Source organism: Hylaeus anthracinus, unplaced genomic scaffold (assembly GCF_026225885.1).
Source record: "Hylaeus anthracinus isolate JK02 unplaced genomic scaffold, UHH_iyHylAnth1.0_haploid 12002, whole genome shotgun sequence".
NCBI classification, from domain to species: domain Eukaryota; kingdom Metazoa; phylum Arthropoda; class Insecta; order Hymenoptera; family Colletidae; genus Hylaeus; species Hylaeus anthracinus.
The window spans coordinates 2,324,993-2,343,948 of NW_026534349.1; the positions used below are offsets into that span (position 1 = coordinate 2,324,993).

The 18,956-nt window shown below is 43.2% G+C and overlaps 1 protein-coding gene across 9 annotated transcripts in view; it reads left to right on the plus strand.

The window, feature by feature from the left end:
* The window catches only part of LOC128891563 (protein-tyrosine sulfotransferase), a 155,651-nt gene that overhangs the window by 111,885 nt on the left and 24,810 nt on the right, over positions 1 to 18,956 (plus strand). For 4 of the 9 annotated variants that reach the window (XM_054151140.1, XM_054151146.1, XM_054151147.1 and 1 more), the window contains one exon: positions 9,263 to 9,319. The exons of 2 other annotated variants lie outside the window; for them this stretch is intronic. The gene's annotated coding sequence lies outside the window, so the exon portion shown is untranslated. The remainder of the gene's footprint in view (positions 1 to 9,262; positions 9,320 to 18,956) is intronic. 3 more of the 9 variants (XM_054151139.1, XM_054151142.1, XM_054151144.1) reach the window with 1 other exon arrangement.

The window sequence follows — 18,956 nt, forward strand, 5'->3', positions numbered from 1 at the left end:
TCGATAAGAATTCCAAATTTTCCCGAGACCGATCTAGCGGAGACTAAAGGAGCGAGGAAAAGCTCGAGGAACGCGAATCAGCTCGAAATTTGAAGGGCGCGTCTCTCGCCGAAAGGCCACTTTGTTAATAAGCTCAACAGGTGCGACTGGGTCCGGGAAGGGTAGCCTAAGGAAAAGTGATCGCGGAAAACGACGAGTAAACGTCGACTGCAAAATGAGACGGAGTTTGTTGAATATTCGTCGAAGAACCAATAAGTAAGAATATAATTAACGTACGTTATTAAAATGCAGACAAGCCATCGGGAGCAAATTTGTAACAAATACGAAATAAATTAGCCCCGGTACATACGCTATGTGGATGAAAAACTCTTTTCCTAAATACAACGTTTACTATTCATTCTACGTTTCAACTTTACATAAGGACCCCTTCAGGATTAAATTAAATGCATAATTCATGGTGAATCTATGTATAATAACGAAAGACCGAGTAAACTTTAGGAACAGAAACTTCAAGTGAATGATGAACGTTGTATTTATAAGACGGAACGTTCAGAAAATAGCGATAAGACGTACAGCGAATAGTAAACGAAAGTGGTGTGGCGACTTAGAACTGAAAACTATTTACAGAGGAAAAAACTCATGGGCTCCAAGTATAAAATTAGTTTGTTTCGTATGAAAACTGATTAATTTCACGGGTTCGCGATGGGAAATGCCGCGATAGACCGTTACCAGAGTTTCCTTTCATTTTAAACATTCATTTCGAGCGAACAGTTTTCTATCTGAAAAATGGGAACCGCCGCAGCTGCCTTGGTTTCATCAACTATTGATAGCAAACGAAAACCGCCGCTGATGGGCCGCACCACGGGGAAAATATGGCATCTATCGCAAGAGGAAGGACACGGATTAACTCGTTTGTCGAACGCGATGCATACTTCATGGAAAATAGACCAAGGATGGCGTTCAAGCCGCGTCGTTCTTGTTTACGATGACAAATCTAACAAAGAACGCCTGCTCGAGAGGCTTTCAAAAGAATCATGATTACTCTTCCCCCTAGCTGGAAACCATGCGACGTTTCCGTCTGTCCCAGCGTGTGCTTGAATATTTTAAAACACCACGGACTCGCATTCCGGCGGATTGAATTCCCCGCACAAAGAGGTCGAATGTCCCGAAAAACCTGTCTCGAATGCTAATCTTGCTATTTTCAATTTATATCTATGCATACGGGGACGTCGCAGCCCGAGGAACACGAATATTGTTTGAAATGCATAGGTGACTGGAGGGTACGGTTTCTCGAGTGACATATTGGACTTGAAAATATTTGCTTTCGGAAAATTAGACTCCCGAGGGGTCTCCGAATATGAGACAAGAGATCCATATGAGATCCATATTTCAGCGATATCGTCGTTTCAATCCGAATTGGAGGCTTGAAAGAAAGCTCTCGAGCTCCCCGTGATTTCCAGCGTCTGAAACAGCTCCATTTCCACGACTTATTTATTCATTTCATCTCGGATGAGTCGGTCCCGACAGCAGACACGTATCTGGCCGCGGCAGCCAGGCAATAAAGTCCGCCTGGGAGCTCGTTTTAAGCCCCGCGACGCGCGACACGCCGTCGACGAAGCGCAAAAACCAAGCCATTAGTACAGCCGTCCCAAAACTGAAATGAAGTCCGACGTTTGCACTGGTTCATGCAAATCATCGTCTGAATTATTCATTAACGACACCAGCCGGGGGATGCCGCCTGTTTAAAGCCTTCTCCTTCGAGCCTCGCCCTTATTTCCACGGTTTCTATCACGGCTAGCCCCCTTCCCGAGGATCTATATCGAGGTTTCGAGCCTTTCCGCGCTGGTCGAACTGGGTCGTGGATGTTAATTTGAGAATGATGGAGCCCGATGCTCTTGTTTAACTAGTTGATTACTCTTGGATGCAGATCCACGGGCGAAGAAAGGGGAGAGAACTTCGTTTCCTTTGTTTGAATGGGGGCCAAGAGACTGCGACTTCCGCGAATCATCGGTGGGTGTCGTTTCTTATTTGGGGGGACCCTCGAATCGGCAGTTTACTCGAGTTTAAAGGGTAGTGTCGTTTATACTAAGGAAGGAAATAGTCGAGGATAAATTAGGATGAGGTGAGTTGTTAGGGAGAGGGTTAGTTAGTTGTTACCATCGTCATCACCCTGTCTCGGTTACTCGAGATGAAGAACACAGACGAGTGGGGTCGCTTCCGTCTTTTAAAGTATTTTGCTGGAATCTGATAGACTTGCTTGGTTTAGTTTTTAACTGTGTCCAAGCCATGCAGGACCATTTTACATTCTTCTACAATATTTTCTCTACCCTCTGTAAACCAAGTCTCTACCACCATCGTGAAACTTAACTATTCTTTACAAAACATATTTCCCTACTTCTTTCCCCTTTTACGCATATATTCTTATCACCCTATTCACTAACATCCCACACCCCCAATGGTTCTACAGGGAGCTCGGGTACCTCGGGTTCGCCAAACCCGTACCGCAGCTGCTACCAAGCACAGCTGCAGCCCCTGAGGGCAAATTAAAATGTTTTCTAATGTCCTCGTTACACCTTTTGTAATAATTATAAATGTAATGGTTCGAACGATTACACTTTTTTCCACACTGTTTTCGTCACCCACGATTTGACACTTGGGATTCAGGTATTCGTTGGTTTATACAAGGGTGAATTGACGAGTAGGACATCGACGTTTTTATTCCCATTTCGCGGAAGCCAGATGACGCCGCGTTATTACAGAATAGAAAGCGATTCATCTTTCCCCGGCGTTCTTGACACCTACTCCGCTCGGGAAGTTCGTGTCGTTGTCGCTCAAAGGAGATTACAAGTGGCTGTCTCCTCGCGTTAATTTTAAAGTACGCAAACGCTTCGAGCAATTTAGCAAAAGTCGGGGAACGTCGACGGCACGGACGGAAAATCAGTTTCTCTCGGCGGCGAACATTTTTGTCGCCACGACGAAATCCGATATCGTTACTCAGAAGTCCCTGGGAACCCCTTGCTCTGAATAATTTTCGTCAACAGGGATCCTCTATTTTTCCTTTTACTTGTTTTTAAATACTACACCTCTAGAATACAATGAACATTATTTTTAAATTCATCTATACATTACTTTATCTTCATCGAAAGAATGTAAAGTATCCGACAGTCCTAAAAAGAAAGAATTTAATTCGCCAGCGTTTGTACGAGCTGCATAAAGAAACTTTTAAGCGTGTCCTCCCGTACCTTCCAAGAAGAAAATCGACGCAATCAACAGATGAATGAAACCCAGGACCGCCGAAGGTGTAAACCCGAGAACGTTGGAACGAACCTAAGAGCCCTTTGCAGCTGCACGAAACCCTCGAAACTCGTCACAATGATCGAAGACATTTCGGTCAAAGGAGATTCTGGGGAGTGCAGGAATTCCTTTGAGCCACAAAATTGCTCGTCCCCACCTCGATGGGGCGACGTTGGGATGAGAACACGGGAAGAAGGAGAAAAAGTCGAAACGCAAAGGTAAAGGTGGAAGCCAGGGTCGGATTGTGCTCCAGGGATTGCAGCTTTCTCAGGGGTTAACTCTAAAATTGCACTATTCGCACGAAAAGGAGACACAGTTTTGCCAATATTGAAATTATTAGAAAAGCAGAAGTTTACGTGTTTAACCATGAATGAAAATTTGATGTTCTTCTTTGGTAAAACGGGCAAATATGTGAAGAAAAAAGAGTAGCTCTTTTCGTACACTGGTCGGTTTCAAATCTAAAGCAGACTGTACAAGTCATCCATAATTAAATCAAACGGCCGGTGTATTTTACAACTTTGTTAATACTTTCTGTTTCCTTTTCTATGTGAAATTCTGCATTTATTTCAATTTTTGACAAACAATTTGACAATTTATTAACAATCAAATATTCCCATATTCAAGTGACTCTAAATGAAAGCTCGCGTTACGGAGTCTTCTCCCTCTCCCTTTCCTCTCACCGAATTGAATTTAAAATTGATCCTTCGAAAGAGAATGGCTCTCCGATGCGGCCCTGGCGCGAACGAGTGAAACGGGGTAATATTACGGCGACGAAAGGGGCGACGCGGCTCGCTGCGGTGAGGCGCGCTTTTCTTTTTGCCTGCGCGCTCGTGAAGTTCTTAATTAAATTCAGCTACCTTGCCCGGCCAGGAAAAAGTCTCGAGGAAAACCGTGAGCTCGCGAATTAAGCGTTTTCCGCGACGAGGACCCGACGACCGTCGCCCAGGATCCTCTTTCGGGCTGAATAAATCCTGAATCCTGAGGACAAGTGGTTCCGTTTCCGCGTGAATAAACAATGAATTATGAATCATTGCCGCGAACGGCGCGAACGTCGTCTACGGGAACGTTTTCGTTGACTAGCTTGGGAATGAAAATTGCGCGAGCGTTAATAACCCCTCGACTACGCCTGTCAACGCTTCGCGGTACAGCGCGAAACCGATAAAAGGGACGAGCTCGGTTCGCGTGCGCGTTTCGTCGTTATAATTAATCGGTTATCGCCGTGATTTCGCGGTCGAGACCAACATTGCCTCGCCCAAAATTGCTTTTCCGTCGCGACGCCACCGCCCCGAATGAAAAATGGTCGTTCGAAGTTATCGCGTGTTTACGCTCGGGAAATCGAGCCTGGTAGTGCGAAATCGTAGTCGGATGGGCGTTATCTGTTTAACCGGGGCTAGATTGGACTTTTTTTTTTTATATATATAGCAAATTGAGCTTTGGAATATCTTTCCTCGAGCGCAATTCTTATGGAAAAGAAGATGGAGAAAACTGGAACGTCTTGAGAATTTTTTAGAGAGGCAACTGTTTGAGGTGGAGATTCGAAACTTAATGGGGTTATTGATACGGCTCTTTAAAGGCATTTACCGGTTAAAAAAAAAAAAGAAAAGATACGCGCTAGCATGATTTTTGGACTCCCAGACACAATACTCCACGTGACTGTGGCTAAAGCTGAAACTACAACAAACAGAATATCTCTAAAACGAGCAAGGTAGGGGTACCCTAATGCTTGAATTTTAAATGAAACTTAGAGACACGTGAGAAAATTCCATCTGATTGTCCGGTAATCTTAATAAAAGCCATGTTTCGCACGGGAAGTTCGTCGAAACGCAACGGGAACCGGAAGTGCATAGGAGTCCGACAGGATCAACGAGTCGGAATCCCTATTTATGGGAACTATTTCGACATACGCACGCTAGATATCCTCCGTGTTCTCCCGTGTGTCGTCTTTCCCCCATAAAACATTGAAATCCTCGATAGACGCGAAATCGATAGAGTAGCAGTTCGTCGGAGCGATAGATCGGGCTTATTTTGTCAAATAAAGGGCCACCTTAATAACGAGAGTTGGAACGGTGCCCCTTGAATCTCCCGGCTCGACAAATTTTACTTTCCTCCCCGGATATCCTTCCGGCGAAATCTTTATTGCGACCGCCAAGTGTTCTTATCCCAGCTAACGGTGGTTGGATTTCAAATTTCATTTCATGTGGGACGATACCTTGAGATTGCGCTTCGCTATCGAGTCGTGGGAAAAACTGTGGTTTTTACCACGCTTGGCAATTGTTGAACATATAGTTTCTTATGTTGTCCTTTATTTTGCCAATTTCAATTCACACAAGTTCTCGAATAATTCTATTTCCAAAAAAAAGTGATCTCAACTTGAGACAGTATCGAATCGTGTTTACCGTTTTTCTATTTAATAGAATAAAATTGATGCGGTAAAGGGTTAAAGGAAATACCACTAACAGAATGACGATGTTCAGACTACAAAAAGAAACCGTAAAGAGATCAATAAAGCTCGAGGTGTAATCGCCTCGCTAATTCGGAACTTATTACATCCCGGATTGTTGTTCGTCTGCCGTTGAGGAATACCGCGCGGGTATTTTCCCTCTAATTACGCGATTTAAGCATTGAATTTAAATGGAAGCGCGGCGGCGCCAGGATCCGAATGAAACGCGAGAGAGAAACCCAATCGACTCTCCAACAATTCTACGCCGGCTTAGGCAGCGATAATTAAATCTGCCGTGTCAGAATGGAAATCAACGTTATTTTCGTTCAGACAACGGCCACGTTTTTTTTTTTTTTTTTTGTTCGAGCCAAGTCGAGACAGGTGCTGCGAACCATTTCAATCGACAGCGAACGTCCTAACGCCAAGAAAATCCGCGTTTCATCTTTCACTGATAAAATTGATAAATTCACCGCGAATTTGATGCACGGAAACGTGGAAATCGAGTGAAATACATTTTATTGTGACACGTTGAGGTTTTCGATCAATGTGAAAGTTGTAAGAATCCTAGTGAAACTTGCAAAGATTTTCCCAAAAGTATATAAAAGGCTGAGAAGATGTACGAATAAATCTCTAATAAACAAATTACAAAAAAAAAAAAAAAAAAAAAAAACAGAATTCGATATACAACTTTAAAAAGTCTTCAAGAATTATCGCTGCTATGGAAGGATTAATTCGCAATAAGAGAATCGACGCTTCGTGGTTCATGCTTTTATGTTCCACCTCGTATCAGGACGTCAACCGCGCTTACGTCTGTCGCGGCCGAGAGATTCACTGGCAACACGCGGATGGAGAAGTTTTTCGGGTAAACAGCGAGCAACGCGAACCGTTACGGATTCCGGGGGACATAAATTTCCAGCAAACCCGTCGCTCTTCTTCCTGTCCTCGTTTCGTCCCTCCGCCACGCGTTTATTTCCGTTCGACGAGACTCGATCCACGGTTATTCCAAGCCCGAGCCTCCCTTTTCCAAAGAACTTCCCGTCGCTGGAGATTCATACCGTTCCCTCTAACATTCTATTCGCCCCCGTCAATTGTACGTCTCGTAAATGTTTTACATTCACGGCAGAGCGACGTGGAGTACCTAACCTGACCGACGGGGACCATCGCTCACTTGAACGTTTCGATTTTTATGTAGCTACGTCGAATAGAGACAAATAGCGCACGTCCTCTTTTTTTATACTGGTTGATATTCACGTTGAAAGAGTGAAGCACCCTCGAATGTATGGAGAGAATTTTTATGGATACGTTTAATTAATTTTTCTTTGATTCAACGGATGCATTCCTCCCCTACAAACACCAATCTGAACAATTCTCAAGTTAATTGCATTCCGTGAATACACCCATTTTAATAACAATAATGCTACCGTATGACACGGAAACCTAACCAATTACGAAATAACTTTTTTTTTTTTTAAAAATTCCGATAAAATCTGAATCGCGCCCGAGAGCAGGGTTCTCGACTCGATCGCGCGTCGGAGAACATACTAAATCCTCGGCGACGTCGCGGATTAGGCGTGCCGCTTATCCCCTCCGTGTGGAGGGCGGATTTACGCTCGAAAGTTTCCAGTGGAAGGAATCCGCGCGACAGACTTCTCGCGAGCCTGCCCCCCCGTGCAATCTGTTATCCCGTTTTCCTCGTCGCGGATGTATTCTGGAAAAGTATTCGAACGCCCGCGGTCACGCGCGAATTTACCCCCTACGATTTCGCGGGACACCGCCTCTCAAAGTGTCGCTGGAAAACTTCTCGAGCTGGCGTACGTTCTTGTTGGTTTATATATCTTCTGGCTGGCAGGGTTTTCCTGGGAAGTATCTCTTTAAATTGAAAGGGAATTGATAACCGAACGAGAACACTAGCGACACTGCGTCGTTATTATTTTTCGTTATTTGTTAGGCCACTTTTCGAGAATTTTTATTGAGATTATCTCGTGAAAGAGTCTGTCGTTAGATGTATATTGGATTCTTAAAGGGGATGGATTGAACGTAATAAATGCTAGGTTAAATTTGAAGGGAAAATAGAGCAGTACCTGGTGCGGGGGTGTCTCCGACCACCTCGTATATTATCAGCAAACAGCATGTTGACAGGGCAATTTCGACCAGACGTTTCTGCTGAAATGTTGTCCGGGTATTGCAGACATTGGCGGAATTACCTGAACGGACAAAAAATGAACAATGTTAATGAAAAATTCTTTTAATCTCGCTAAAGGAAGATTACCAACTTTATTAAAAAGAAAAAGAAAAGATTCCAAATCAAATTCTTTTTTGGAAAATTTTTATAAATTTTACATCGCAGTAGCCATTGGCCAAGAATTATTTTAACGAAGGAGGTATCACCTACACGAAGGGTACCATTTGCATGTAGCTGAACGGGTGCTTGCGTTTCGAATTAAAGAGAGACCCTTCGAGGAACACGTTGCCCCGTGGCTACACGTAACACGAATCATTTTGTTTCCCAACGCTGTTTCCTCGGCCTTTTATTAGTCCGTCGAGTATTTCCCTCGTATTTGGTTTCCACTTCCCTTATCTGCGTGTATTAGAGGAGGAGAGAAACCTCCGAGAACGTTCGCTTCGTCTGACGGAGCACGGGTACACTCTGCTGCGCTCACCTTTGCTCCGAGAATGGACTCGATAAATCACAGACGGGGGAAAGTGAATAAAAGTGTCTTTGGTTCCGTCGGGTAAACAGAGGCAAATGGATACGCGAGGTGTATTGCGCCGCGAAGAAATATCGCTTCCGGTGAAATGTTCCCGGAACAATTTCCACGCAGGGGAACAACCGTCAGAAATGTTCTCGCTCGTTGAAGTCGATACCGATCCGAAGACAGAACGAAAATGGACGAGAAAAAGAAGGATCCAAGTAGTCGTGGCTTCTGCGTTACTTTTTTATTGTTTACTTATAAACATGGGATAAAATTCACGCAATAATCCAGAACTGATTAATCTTCTTCCCTCGTAATGGTTCATGGGGTATTCATCGATGCAACGTTAGTGTAAGCATAGTCCGGCCGTTCACGGTGCCGTCTGACCAGATACGAGTCAGTTCTACTGTCGACCGTCGTGTCTGTTTCGCAGCTGCGTTTACTACCGGTCTGATATATGGCCAGCACGCGCTGCCTTCCCGTTCCCTGATTCGACAGGAAATGAATCGTCCTCGATTAAACCGACAACCCGATAGGCCTTCATAAGCCCTGGATGTTTAACTAACGGTTAATCGATATGCACGTCGAGCCTTAACAGTCCTCGAGCTTTCGCGCTAGGATGCTAACCAACTCATACTTCCTTCACAATCTATATCTATATTTATTATATCGCTATAAAATAATAATTATTATATAAAAGGATTTCTAAGAGAGTCTCTCTAATTTCTAAGAATTTCTAAGGATTTCTCGTGACCCAAGTTATTTATCAAATTTTACCTAGCACGAAGCAAGGACCGATACCCCGTTTAAATGTAAAATTCTCTTCCTGTTTCAGATCCAGTTCGGTCCCAAAATAATCTGACAATTTCCGGCGGTGATCAACGCGACTGACGTGAGTGGTTATCGTTACGAATTTCGAATATAGCGAAAATTAAACGATCGATCATCCCGTTCGTTCGACGAACGGATCCGGATCGATTTGAGCGGATTACTCGGCGCGAAACTCCAATCAGCGAACGCGATGCAACTTGCCCGAACTTTGTTCTTAATTTTATTTGTCGACGGGAACTCCGATCCACTCGACTCGATCGGTTTTATCGGCCCGATAACTGGCAACCAATGAGCGTTCTTGACGGAGGAGAACTCGATATCCGGTAAGGTAAACGATTCTGGTCGTTATCGAGCCGACTTACGCTGGAAAATGTATTTTGACCTCGGAAAATGCTGTTAGCCTTGTTTTACTTTCGCGTATTCGATAGAAAGATAACAGAAACCATTCTCTTCGTTTTTAATCTATTCATTGGAGAAGAAATTTATGTCTGTATTGGCAGAAATCATAATTATATAATACAGTCCAACGGTTTGAATAAATTTAATTTGTCGATGGCAGCAACAGCGAATTCAAAGGGAACTATACGTGTTATACTATACAAATGAATCGATCCTCTTCGAGAACGCGCGTTGACTGACAAGACTGATACGATACACATTCGTGATACTCGAGCTATTCGATTCCCTTGCAATTAGAGGAAACTACCGAAACGTATTGAAATCTCAGATACTCGATATCAAGTGTCGATATCGATGCAGCTAGAATTAATCCTGTTCGACATCGATACCGCATGGTACCGTAAGAGCACCGATTCTATTGTAAACTACCTTCGATCCGTCCTTTCAATCACATGTATATCAATTTAACAAAAAAATCATTAAGTCCACCAATAAAATATTACATTTATAAATCGAGGACAGCTGAGGACATCTTAACTCCAATGAATTCGACGATTTCAATGCGCGAGCTTCGACACTCGACGAAACCGGAGGGAGAAAATTTGTTTTCCGTTCGTGAAATATTGATTAGCCACTTGTCAAGAGTAACCAATTATTATATGGGTTCGTTGGCACGAAAGGCACTTGACACAGAACTTACCAGAGACGAGTTCCCTTCTCGAATTACAATGGTTTTCGTTGTAAAATACCGTTGAATACTCTACATGCTTGCTTGGTATTCTATTCCCACGAATGCTAAGCTTAGATTCAGATCAGGTCACCTTTGCCTCACCGACAATCATTTTATTAACACTTCGAACCTACCGATGATCGAGAATCACCGCTCGAGCGCAAAGGGTTAATAAAACAAGTGATCGAATCCATTAGGGAAACATTTCCCTGAACAAATTTTCCATCGACTCTGTTCCCCATATGTTTCATATTGTTCGACAGATACGGTGAAAACGACGGTCGAATATCGCGGATGTTCTAATTACTCGTCGCTTTGTGCGACAATCTTCCCCTTTTTCCAGGCTGTTCTTTTTTTTTCTTTTTTTCTTTTTTTTTATTCCGTTCGAAACAATCGGATCGACGTGACGCACAAAGGGACGCGCAACGTCGGGCCTCGATACGAGAAAAGGGAGCACGGACCGTTGGTCGGAATGATACGAGGAAAAAGAGAATCGACAGTCGATATTTGCCAGTCGCGGTATTGAAAAATTGACCCGACCTCGGACCATCCGCCCCTTGTTTCTATTCCGAAACGCTCCCCTCATTTTTTCGGGGGTTTCCGCGCCACGTGAAAATATCAACGGCGAAACGAGCACACCTGGTCGAGGAACGATCGCTTTTCGATGAAGGTGAATGGGAAAGAAAGGAAAGCCGAAAGGAGAATCGGTACGAAGACGCGACGAGCACGTAAATGGGCACTTGCTATAATTTTACTGAAATTACGTCTAATTTATGAACTTGGGAATATTGCACGGTATTATGTGGTGGAACTGTTCGTGAACTTCGACTACTTATAGACACTCCACTTAACCTTATTATCGAGCGCCTGAAGAAAAGAAGAGAATATCTGAAAGTATCTCTAATACAAATATAAATGGAGAAGTTTCTATAAGAGAAACGAGCATCGAGAGGCATCTTCAGAACGAATATAATCATATAATACGGAGTTGAAATTGCAAATGCAAGATTGGATTTATAAAGTATACGATAAATTAATATCAACGTAGAAACTCGTCTCAAGTTTCTAGAAATCATCGCACCCCATAATAACGTACTCTTGCATTTACAGTTTCGACTTTATATCTTTCTGTATTCAGCGAAAAAAGTGCCCAGCAATAAACGAATCCATTTTCACCAGCAGATCGAAAGTAACACGATGCAAACCATTTCCGTTGTACCGCAATCATAAAGACATAATTTCCATTTAAATATGCCCGGCTCGTGGTTAATTGGGCTGTAATTATTCGATTCCGCGGAATATTGGCCGAGAGAGAAAAATGCATAACAGCACTTTCGTTCGTTGTTTCGATTCGAAAGTTGCCGCTATTTATTCAACGTTTCGCGTTTCTCGCTCTCCGGGCAACAGCAATTTTTCGACGAACCGCAATTCCGTGCTTGTTTAATATTCTCAATACAAACATTTTCGCTGACTGGTAAATTTGCCACGATTACAACCGCGTTTTCCACGAAAAACTTCAACGAACGATTGCAACAACGTGCTCCCGATACCCCCCGGCAATGCACGCAATGTTTGCAATTGTCGATATGTACATTTGGTAATTACTAGGATAGATTCGTTCGAACACATTTTCCACCCTTCCGGAGGTTCGACTGACAATTTTTATTTGTATATTTGGAACTCCATCCGATCGTGTACCTCGATCGAAAAAAATGCTGAATAATACCGCAGCCCTACAGTACTAGCCTGTAACGCGGAGAAAAAGATTGACGCATATCGCCCGAGCGTACGAAAATTGACACTCAGGCGACGTTATTTCGAGCGATACGTTATACTTTAAACAGCGCTCGGCTTTGTCGACGTTCTGAAAAGCGCTGCATAGGGTAAACCAGCGGTGGCCCAGTGATCGACGCTTCCCACGGTTTTAATTCAATATTAAACTTACGGATTAGTTTCGCTCAGAGACTGGCAGAATTCACATCTAAACCCAAAACTCCCGCCAACAAACAGACGATAAACCGCTTTTGATGCGTTATTTGTTCCACGGAAAGTACAGCCTGAATTATAAACTGAAATTACGTTTCAACGCTTAAATATGAAACCTAACTTTTGCTTAAACAAACATATCGAATAAATCCCCAGTGTTCCCGTTTTTCTTGTTCAATTAAAATTGCGAGAAATAATTTTTGTTTAAATCGATTAAAAATACGCAACGGGGGAAGATGTTAAATTGTAGGATGAAGGAAAAATGGAATAGAAACGAAAACTGGAAGGAATGGCAATGCGCATTCAACGACTAAAAGTAATTTCACGAGTGCATAAATGTGTAGGAGTCTAAACGAAAAATAAGGCACGGGGAGTCGATCGCTTTACCTACGCGACCAATCCCGTACCCTACGTTTCGTGTTCTTATTTGACTTCTTACTGTTGGGTATGGGAGGGGCGGACACTACAAATGTATGAAAGGAAGGAGACTATAGAAACCTACGCAACCTATGGAAATACGAGGGCAAAACGTCAACGTGTCTTAATAGGGCAAAGTTTATCGAGGCGTCCTTTGTGCGAAGATTCATCTTTCTGGTAAAACGAGTCGTAAAGAAACGGGTAGAAGGAAATATTGTATAATCCTTTTCGGAATGGATACAAACGTCGTTAGCCGCGGCGCTTTAAGCGAGCCATCCTTCTTTATGCTCGCGATCCTGCTTTTACCTCGCGTAAATGTAAAACGTATACGCGGCCTCGCATTTTATCTAGCTTATTTTTTCCCTTCCTTTTTTCCGTTTTTTCTTGAGCAACGCACGAAGCCAAAGGCCGCATCAAATAGTCCTGACAAAAGGAAAACAAGACGCTAACGACGATACATTTTTCAGACGATTCAACGTAAAAGCCTGGGTTAGTTGAATTAGCAACCCCTCGCGTTCGAGGCAGCTTGTAAATTTCGCGACGCATAAAAGCAACATCTCGTTACAAACGTGAAACGTAAGCAGCTTGCGAAGCTGAGTGTTCTACGAACAATGAAACGATGTTTTACATACCTAACGACAATTCTCTTTGATCGTGGATGGGCTGTCCAGTCGTTAAGGTATGTCGAAAGTCTATAATGTCGGTGAATATAATTATATTGAAATTAAATTCATTGTACCACGTTTCGATCGTGCTTTGAAAGTATTTTTACAGATGCACGTAAAGATTTGAAATTCAAATGAACGTACGTCACATTCCACGCAGTGCAATATGTATTTTATTCTCGAAATTTTATATATTTTTCTAACTCGGATTAAATGTACAGAAGTACAAACCCAGAGGGTTCGTTATTAATGAGTCGGAAGCTTAATTAAACTATATTTGTGCGTGCCACGATCACCTGCACCATTCGATCAAAAATGTGCCTCATCGTTCACAGCCACCAGCCGCATTGTCAGCCCTGACGCGTGCGCTGATAGCAATGAACGATCGCTGGTCAGAAATTTGCATAATTCGAGATGCAATAAATTTAACACGCCGATGTAACGTTGGTCCGTCGAGTACCGATTCGAGAATGTTCCGTTCAGACAATTCGCTCTGCGTTAAACACGTTTCTTTTTCGATTTGCACAAGAAATTAGATCCCTCGTTTAACGATACGACACGTGGGAGTTAGGTTGTTTAATTAACGTCTCGAATTCGTCGTCTCGATGCGATTTCATTAACGCGGAGCCCCGTAATTGTACATTCGTGCCCGTTTCTCCGATTCGTTGCGTTTCATCTCCGGCACTCTGCGATTTATCGTGTGATTTTAATATCTGCCGACCCGGGCATTTCTCCTCGCTGATCCGATTATTATTCGTTAATGGTATTATCCCGGTGTTTTTAACACCGTGAAGCCGGTACGGTCGCGCTCAAAAATCCCGGGGAACTTGCATAATTTCGAACAACGCCCACGCTCCAATCGATTCCGCGCTGATGAACTTTAACGCGCTCGTGTAATACGTTCGACCACCAAACAATGGCGTGAAATCGATTTTTCCCTCTGCCACGCCGCTTGGGAATCGTGCTTTGTCTCCAAACTGACGGCTACGACTGGAATAAGAATGCCAGGAACACGAATAAAGATATTTTTGAACATCTACTTTTGAGTGGAATTCGTCTGTGTGTTCCAAGAAACCTCAACGAGAAGCAACGATTATTTATGAGTATCGTTGTATTTTCCATTGTATAATAAATTGAATACAATTTTCGTTATTAAATTTTTCTAACTTTTCGTGGATCGTTAAATCTCCCTTTCGCCGTCCGTCTCGGTCCTCTCGATGGACTCGGTGTATCGGTTACCCATGCCCATTTCCGGTTCTTGTCACCCAGACCAGCGGGTCTGCAATCCACGCACGTTTCTAATATCCTGAAGTATCCGACGAAGAACTCATCTTACCGCGGAGATTCTATTATCCGTTATCCAGCGCTACAAGTCCTCCGCAATCGTCTTCGTTGGACGGTTTCCGGTTAAGAAGCGCCGCCTCACGTCTCCGCTTCCCGTTTAGACCGCGTATCGCGAAACGATCACTGGAGGGAATCGAAAACCGACCAGGAACAGGAAGGAGGTTTGTATTTTTCGTTTCGATTATTCCCGACCTCCTTCCTCGCGCACGAATTGGTAAGAAAGGAAAGGATGATCGAGATTGGTCATTCGTGGGAAAGGAGAATCCGTTGGAGAGGAAAAATCGAATTGGTGATCCGTGGGAACTTTTTTACATTGATAAGGGAAGCTTCTCAGGTTTAATCAACGCTAGGTTTGCGGAGATTCCAAGTATCTTATATTGTTTTTTGAATTTAATCACGTTTATATCTGTATATTTATCAAATTTGGATCTTTTTCTGGATGAAACACCCTTTTTGTCGATAATAGTCAACACGGATTCTGTAACTTTCCTCGTGAAATCCAAAATAAGTTATTGAATATCTCTGGGTATCTAACTTTCGTGTGTTTTATTAATTCGCCGGCTGTTTCAGTCGCGCGGTGACTGTTGGCTGTTGGTACGAATTTAAAACAATAGACACGCTTCAAAGAGGCTCGCACGCCGTTCAACGTTTCCGAGTTCACTTGTTATTCGGCGATGGAAACGCGTATAAGCTGGCGGTAACTCAATTCAAATAACAATCACCAATTAAAATGAGAATGCGCGATGCGAGGGTTGGTTGAAAAACCGACGCGTTTCCTCTGACGGCTGTCGGGTTTTGGATAGCGTTTTTCGACGTGGTCGATACGAGCGGTTCTATAAAAACAAAAAAAAGACGAAAGAAAAACAGTAAGAAAAAAACCAGGACAACACGGAAAATCAGTTTCGGCGCGTGATTAAAATAAACCGTCGCACCATCGATTCGAACACCCGCAATTTTAATCCCGTTGCTACGGATTGGACCGTCCGATAAATTCATATGATCCAGATGCAAACGTACTTCGACGAAAGCTGTTTGCGTTCGGCTCGTTTCAGTCGATCCCTATCGCTCGATTCTTCGCGAATAAATGCTTCCTATCCACACTTTTAAATTCACTCCCCGATTGGAGATTAATCCAGGATATTTCCAATGGAGTGGCCACGGTATTTTGGTACTTTTGTTCACACATTTTCGATTTGATTTTCGTTATTTGTTTTCTTCGTGATCCCGGAGCATATAAACGATGGATATTTCCAATGCAGCGAAAAAATATTTCTGTACAAATTTGCGTACTCTTTTCATTCTGATAAGTTGTGTGGAACGGTAAATAAACGAATGATTTGAAATTTGAATGATGAAATTTGAAAAATGAAATTTCACGACGAATGTGAAAATACTGCAAATCGTGCGCATTCACGTGTACGAAAAGCAAAGGCTACGAGTTAAATCCGATAAAACAAAATTTTGTAAAATGGACACCGATGAAGGTCGCTCTGGGTCAAAGGATTAATCATCAAAGCAAACGAATTATCGTGAAAAATAGTGCAAACCGTGCCTATTCATGCATATAAGAAAAAAAAAAAGACAAAGTCTATGAATTACCTCATCTAAACCAAAATTTAAAAAAAATATCCACCTGTACGCGCCACTTAATCGAAAGATTAATCACCGAAGCATCATCTGGTGGTAACGTTCGCCTCGTAAAAGCGTCGCAACGATGATCGACGAGGTTCTCGTAAAGGATCGCGAACGACGCCAATCTTAATGATAATAAAAATAAAAATAACCATAATCGCGAGTGGTGGCGAATAATAATCCGTTGGAAACTCAATGTTAGACGGAATCGTCGTAAAAGCTTAGCACTCCATCGATGCTCGTCGTTCCCGACGGTTAACCGCGTGGCAAGCCGAGCCTAGGAGACGACGCCGTTCCCTCTTCCTCTTTTCACCAAGTTTCAACCCTCCACGGCCCCGGGAGGTGGGCGACGGAATATGCACCGAAAAGAGGGAAGCGAATAGAGCGGAAACCCGGTTATCCCTCTGGAATTCCAATTTGCCCGGACGCGCGTGTGTTTTTCGCGCGCTCTTCGTGCCTCGACGAAGAGAAACGAGTGGAAAAGCCAAGAATAAGACGGCCGAACCTTGGTGATGAACACATTCGCGTGGTTTTTGTAATTAGAATGCGTCCAGAGGACCGAATCTACATTGTATAGAATATGTAATCGACGACGAGCTGGTACATTGTACTCTGTGTATCTTTTATCCATTTACAGGTAGTCCTGTGTCAAATTAGCAAAGAATATTTTTTCTATACTTGTGTAAATTTACTAAAGAATTTTCATACTCGTTAAAACATGTTTATGTACACTTATTTAAGTGTACATCGCACTTGGGAGCTTCGTAAACGTTCACGGTATAAATATAAAGGATCGAAATAATAAATGTAATCATCGAATGTACAGGATCGCCAGCAAGTCAAACATCCCATAAACGCATACCAAACACGGCCCAATGCGAATTCGAATGCTCGTAGAGCGAGTTACTTGTAATTTAACGTTAATCACGATATTGTGCAAACACGTGCCGCGTTTACGTATTACCATGCATAATTGCTATTGTTAAACGTTTCGTGCCTCTGAATTATTAACCGAAACAGATTACCGCGTCCGATATCGGGCCGCAATACGTTGAACAACGCGTGGTCGAGAAGCCAAATAACCTCGAATCAAAAATCCGTTGAATAGAAAGAAGGCGACGTAATTGAATTCATTCGTGTGAAAAGTGGCATTGCGAGTAGAGAGCATATCGAAGTTACCGATACACTGGCACACATACTCATGCAGAATACTACCAAATTGTCTGACTTTCCGATAAACTCCTTACATTCAAAGCAAGACGTTCACGCTAAATTTCATCGTGCACTTTTAGCCTAAGGCCAGGTTGGATCGTGCAAAAATGCAAAAACCATGAAAGAAGAAGATAGATTTGAACCGATAGCGATACGTCCTCCGGTATATTCGATACCATTCGAGCAAGTAAAATTTCAGCTGGTGGAGAAGCGAAAAAGTGGAGTGCAATATCGTTCGTCGCGAAAGATAAAAACAGAAGCCAAGGTTCGAGGAGTTACGCGTTACCGAACGAATAAAAACGGAGAAGGAAATCCCACTGAATGTTAGCCGGCCAAGTCTGAATCAAGTTAGGCGTTTTCAGCGAGAGAACACACTCGAGCAGAGTTGGCCAACGAAGACGAACAAGTTGTCGCTTTTTATTTACCGCCACCTGTTTCGCTCGTCGTTTCTTGCGCGACGAGTTCCTAAGCCACACGTGGAGGTAAAAGCGCGGACGATATTTTCAACTAGATAAAAATCCTCGGAAGAACTAGTCAAATAATTAGCCCCTGTTGCCCCATTCAATTTGGAAAAAGAATTAAAGATGTCTCGGTAGAAAACAGCTCGCGGCGATTTCGCTTGACCCACCCTTGTACACTGTAACGCGGAAAAATATTTTCACGGGTCACAGAGTAGAAGAAACAAGGTACAACGAATGCCAAGAGACGCAAAGATACTCGCAACGTTGATAAAAAGGTGGAAATTATTTCCTCTCGGTCTTTCACCGCAAACCATCGCTGGGTGTCTCGCGATATTTGCAATTATTTAACGGGTTCAAGAATAAAGGCAACGTTTTCCACGAAGGAAGGTAAAAGAGTCGTAGAAATACGGTCACGTTTCGCAGTCGACCAGGACAGAGGAGCAGACGAAGCGAACCAGCGCTATAACTGATGTAAATGACCCGCTCGCACGACGACGAAAAGAACAAGAACAATGCTATTCATTCCGACTCTTCCACTGTTGCGTGTCACTTTCGCGTGCCGGTAAATCGTCATTCGAATCTCCGACAATGGACGTCCCTATCGGCTCGAATGCCGCTAATACCTCCGTCTCGTTGCTCGTCTCGAGCGAAAATGAACGTTAAAAAGTAAAACGAAAGAAATTCAGCCAAAATGATACACGTCAGCTACGCGCACGACATCCATTGACGGCACCGAAAATGCAACGATTGCTTTAATAACCTTTACGCTTCGGTCGAGCATCGGGAAACGACTTGCACTTTATCCTGAAGAGAGAGTAAAGAGCGCTTCGTGCAAACGTATCGCTAACGAGA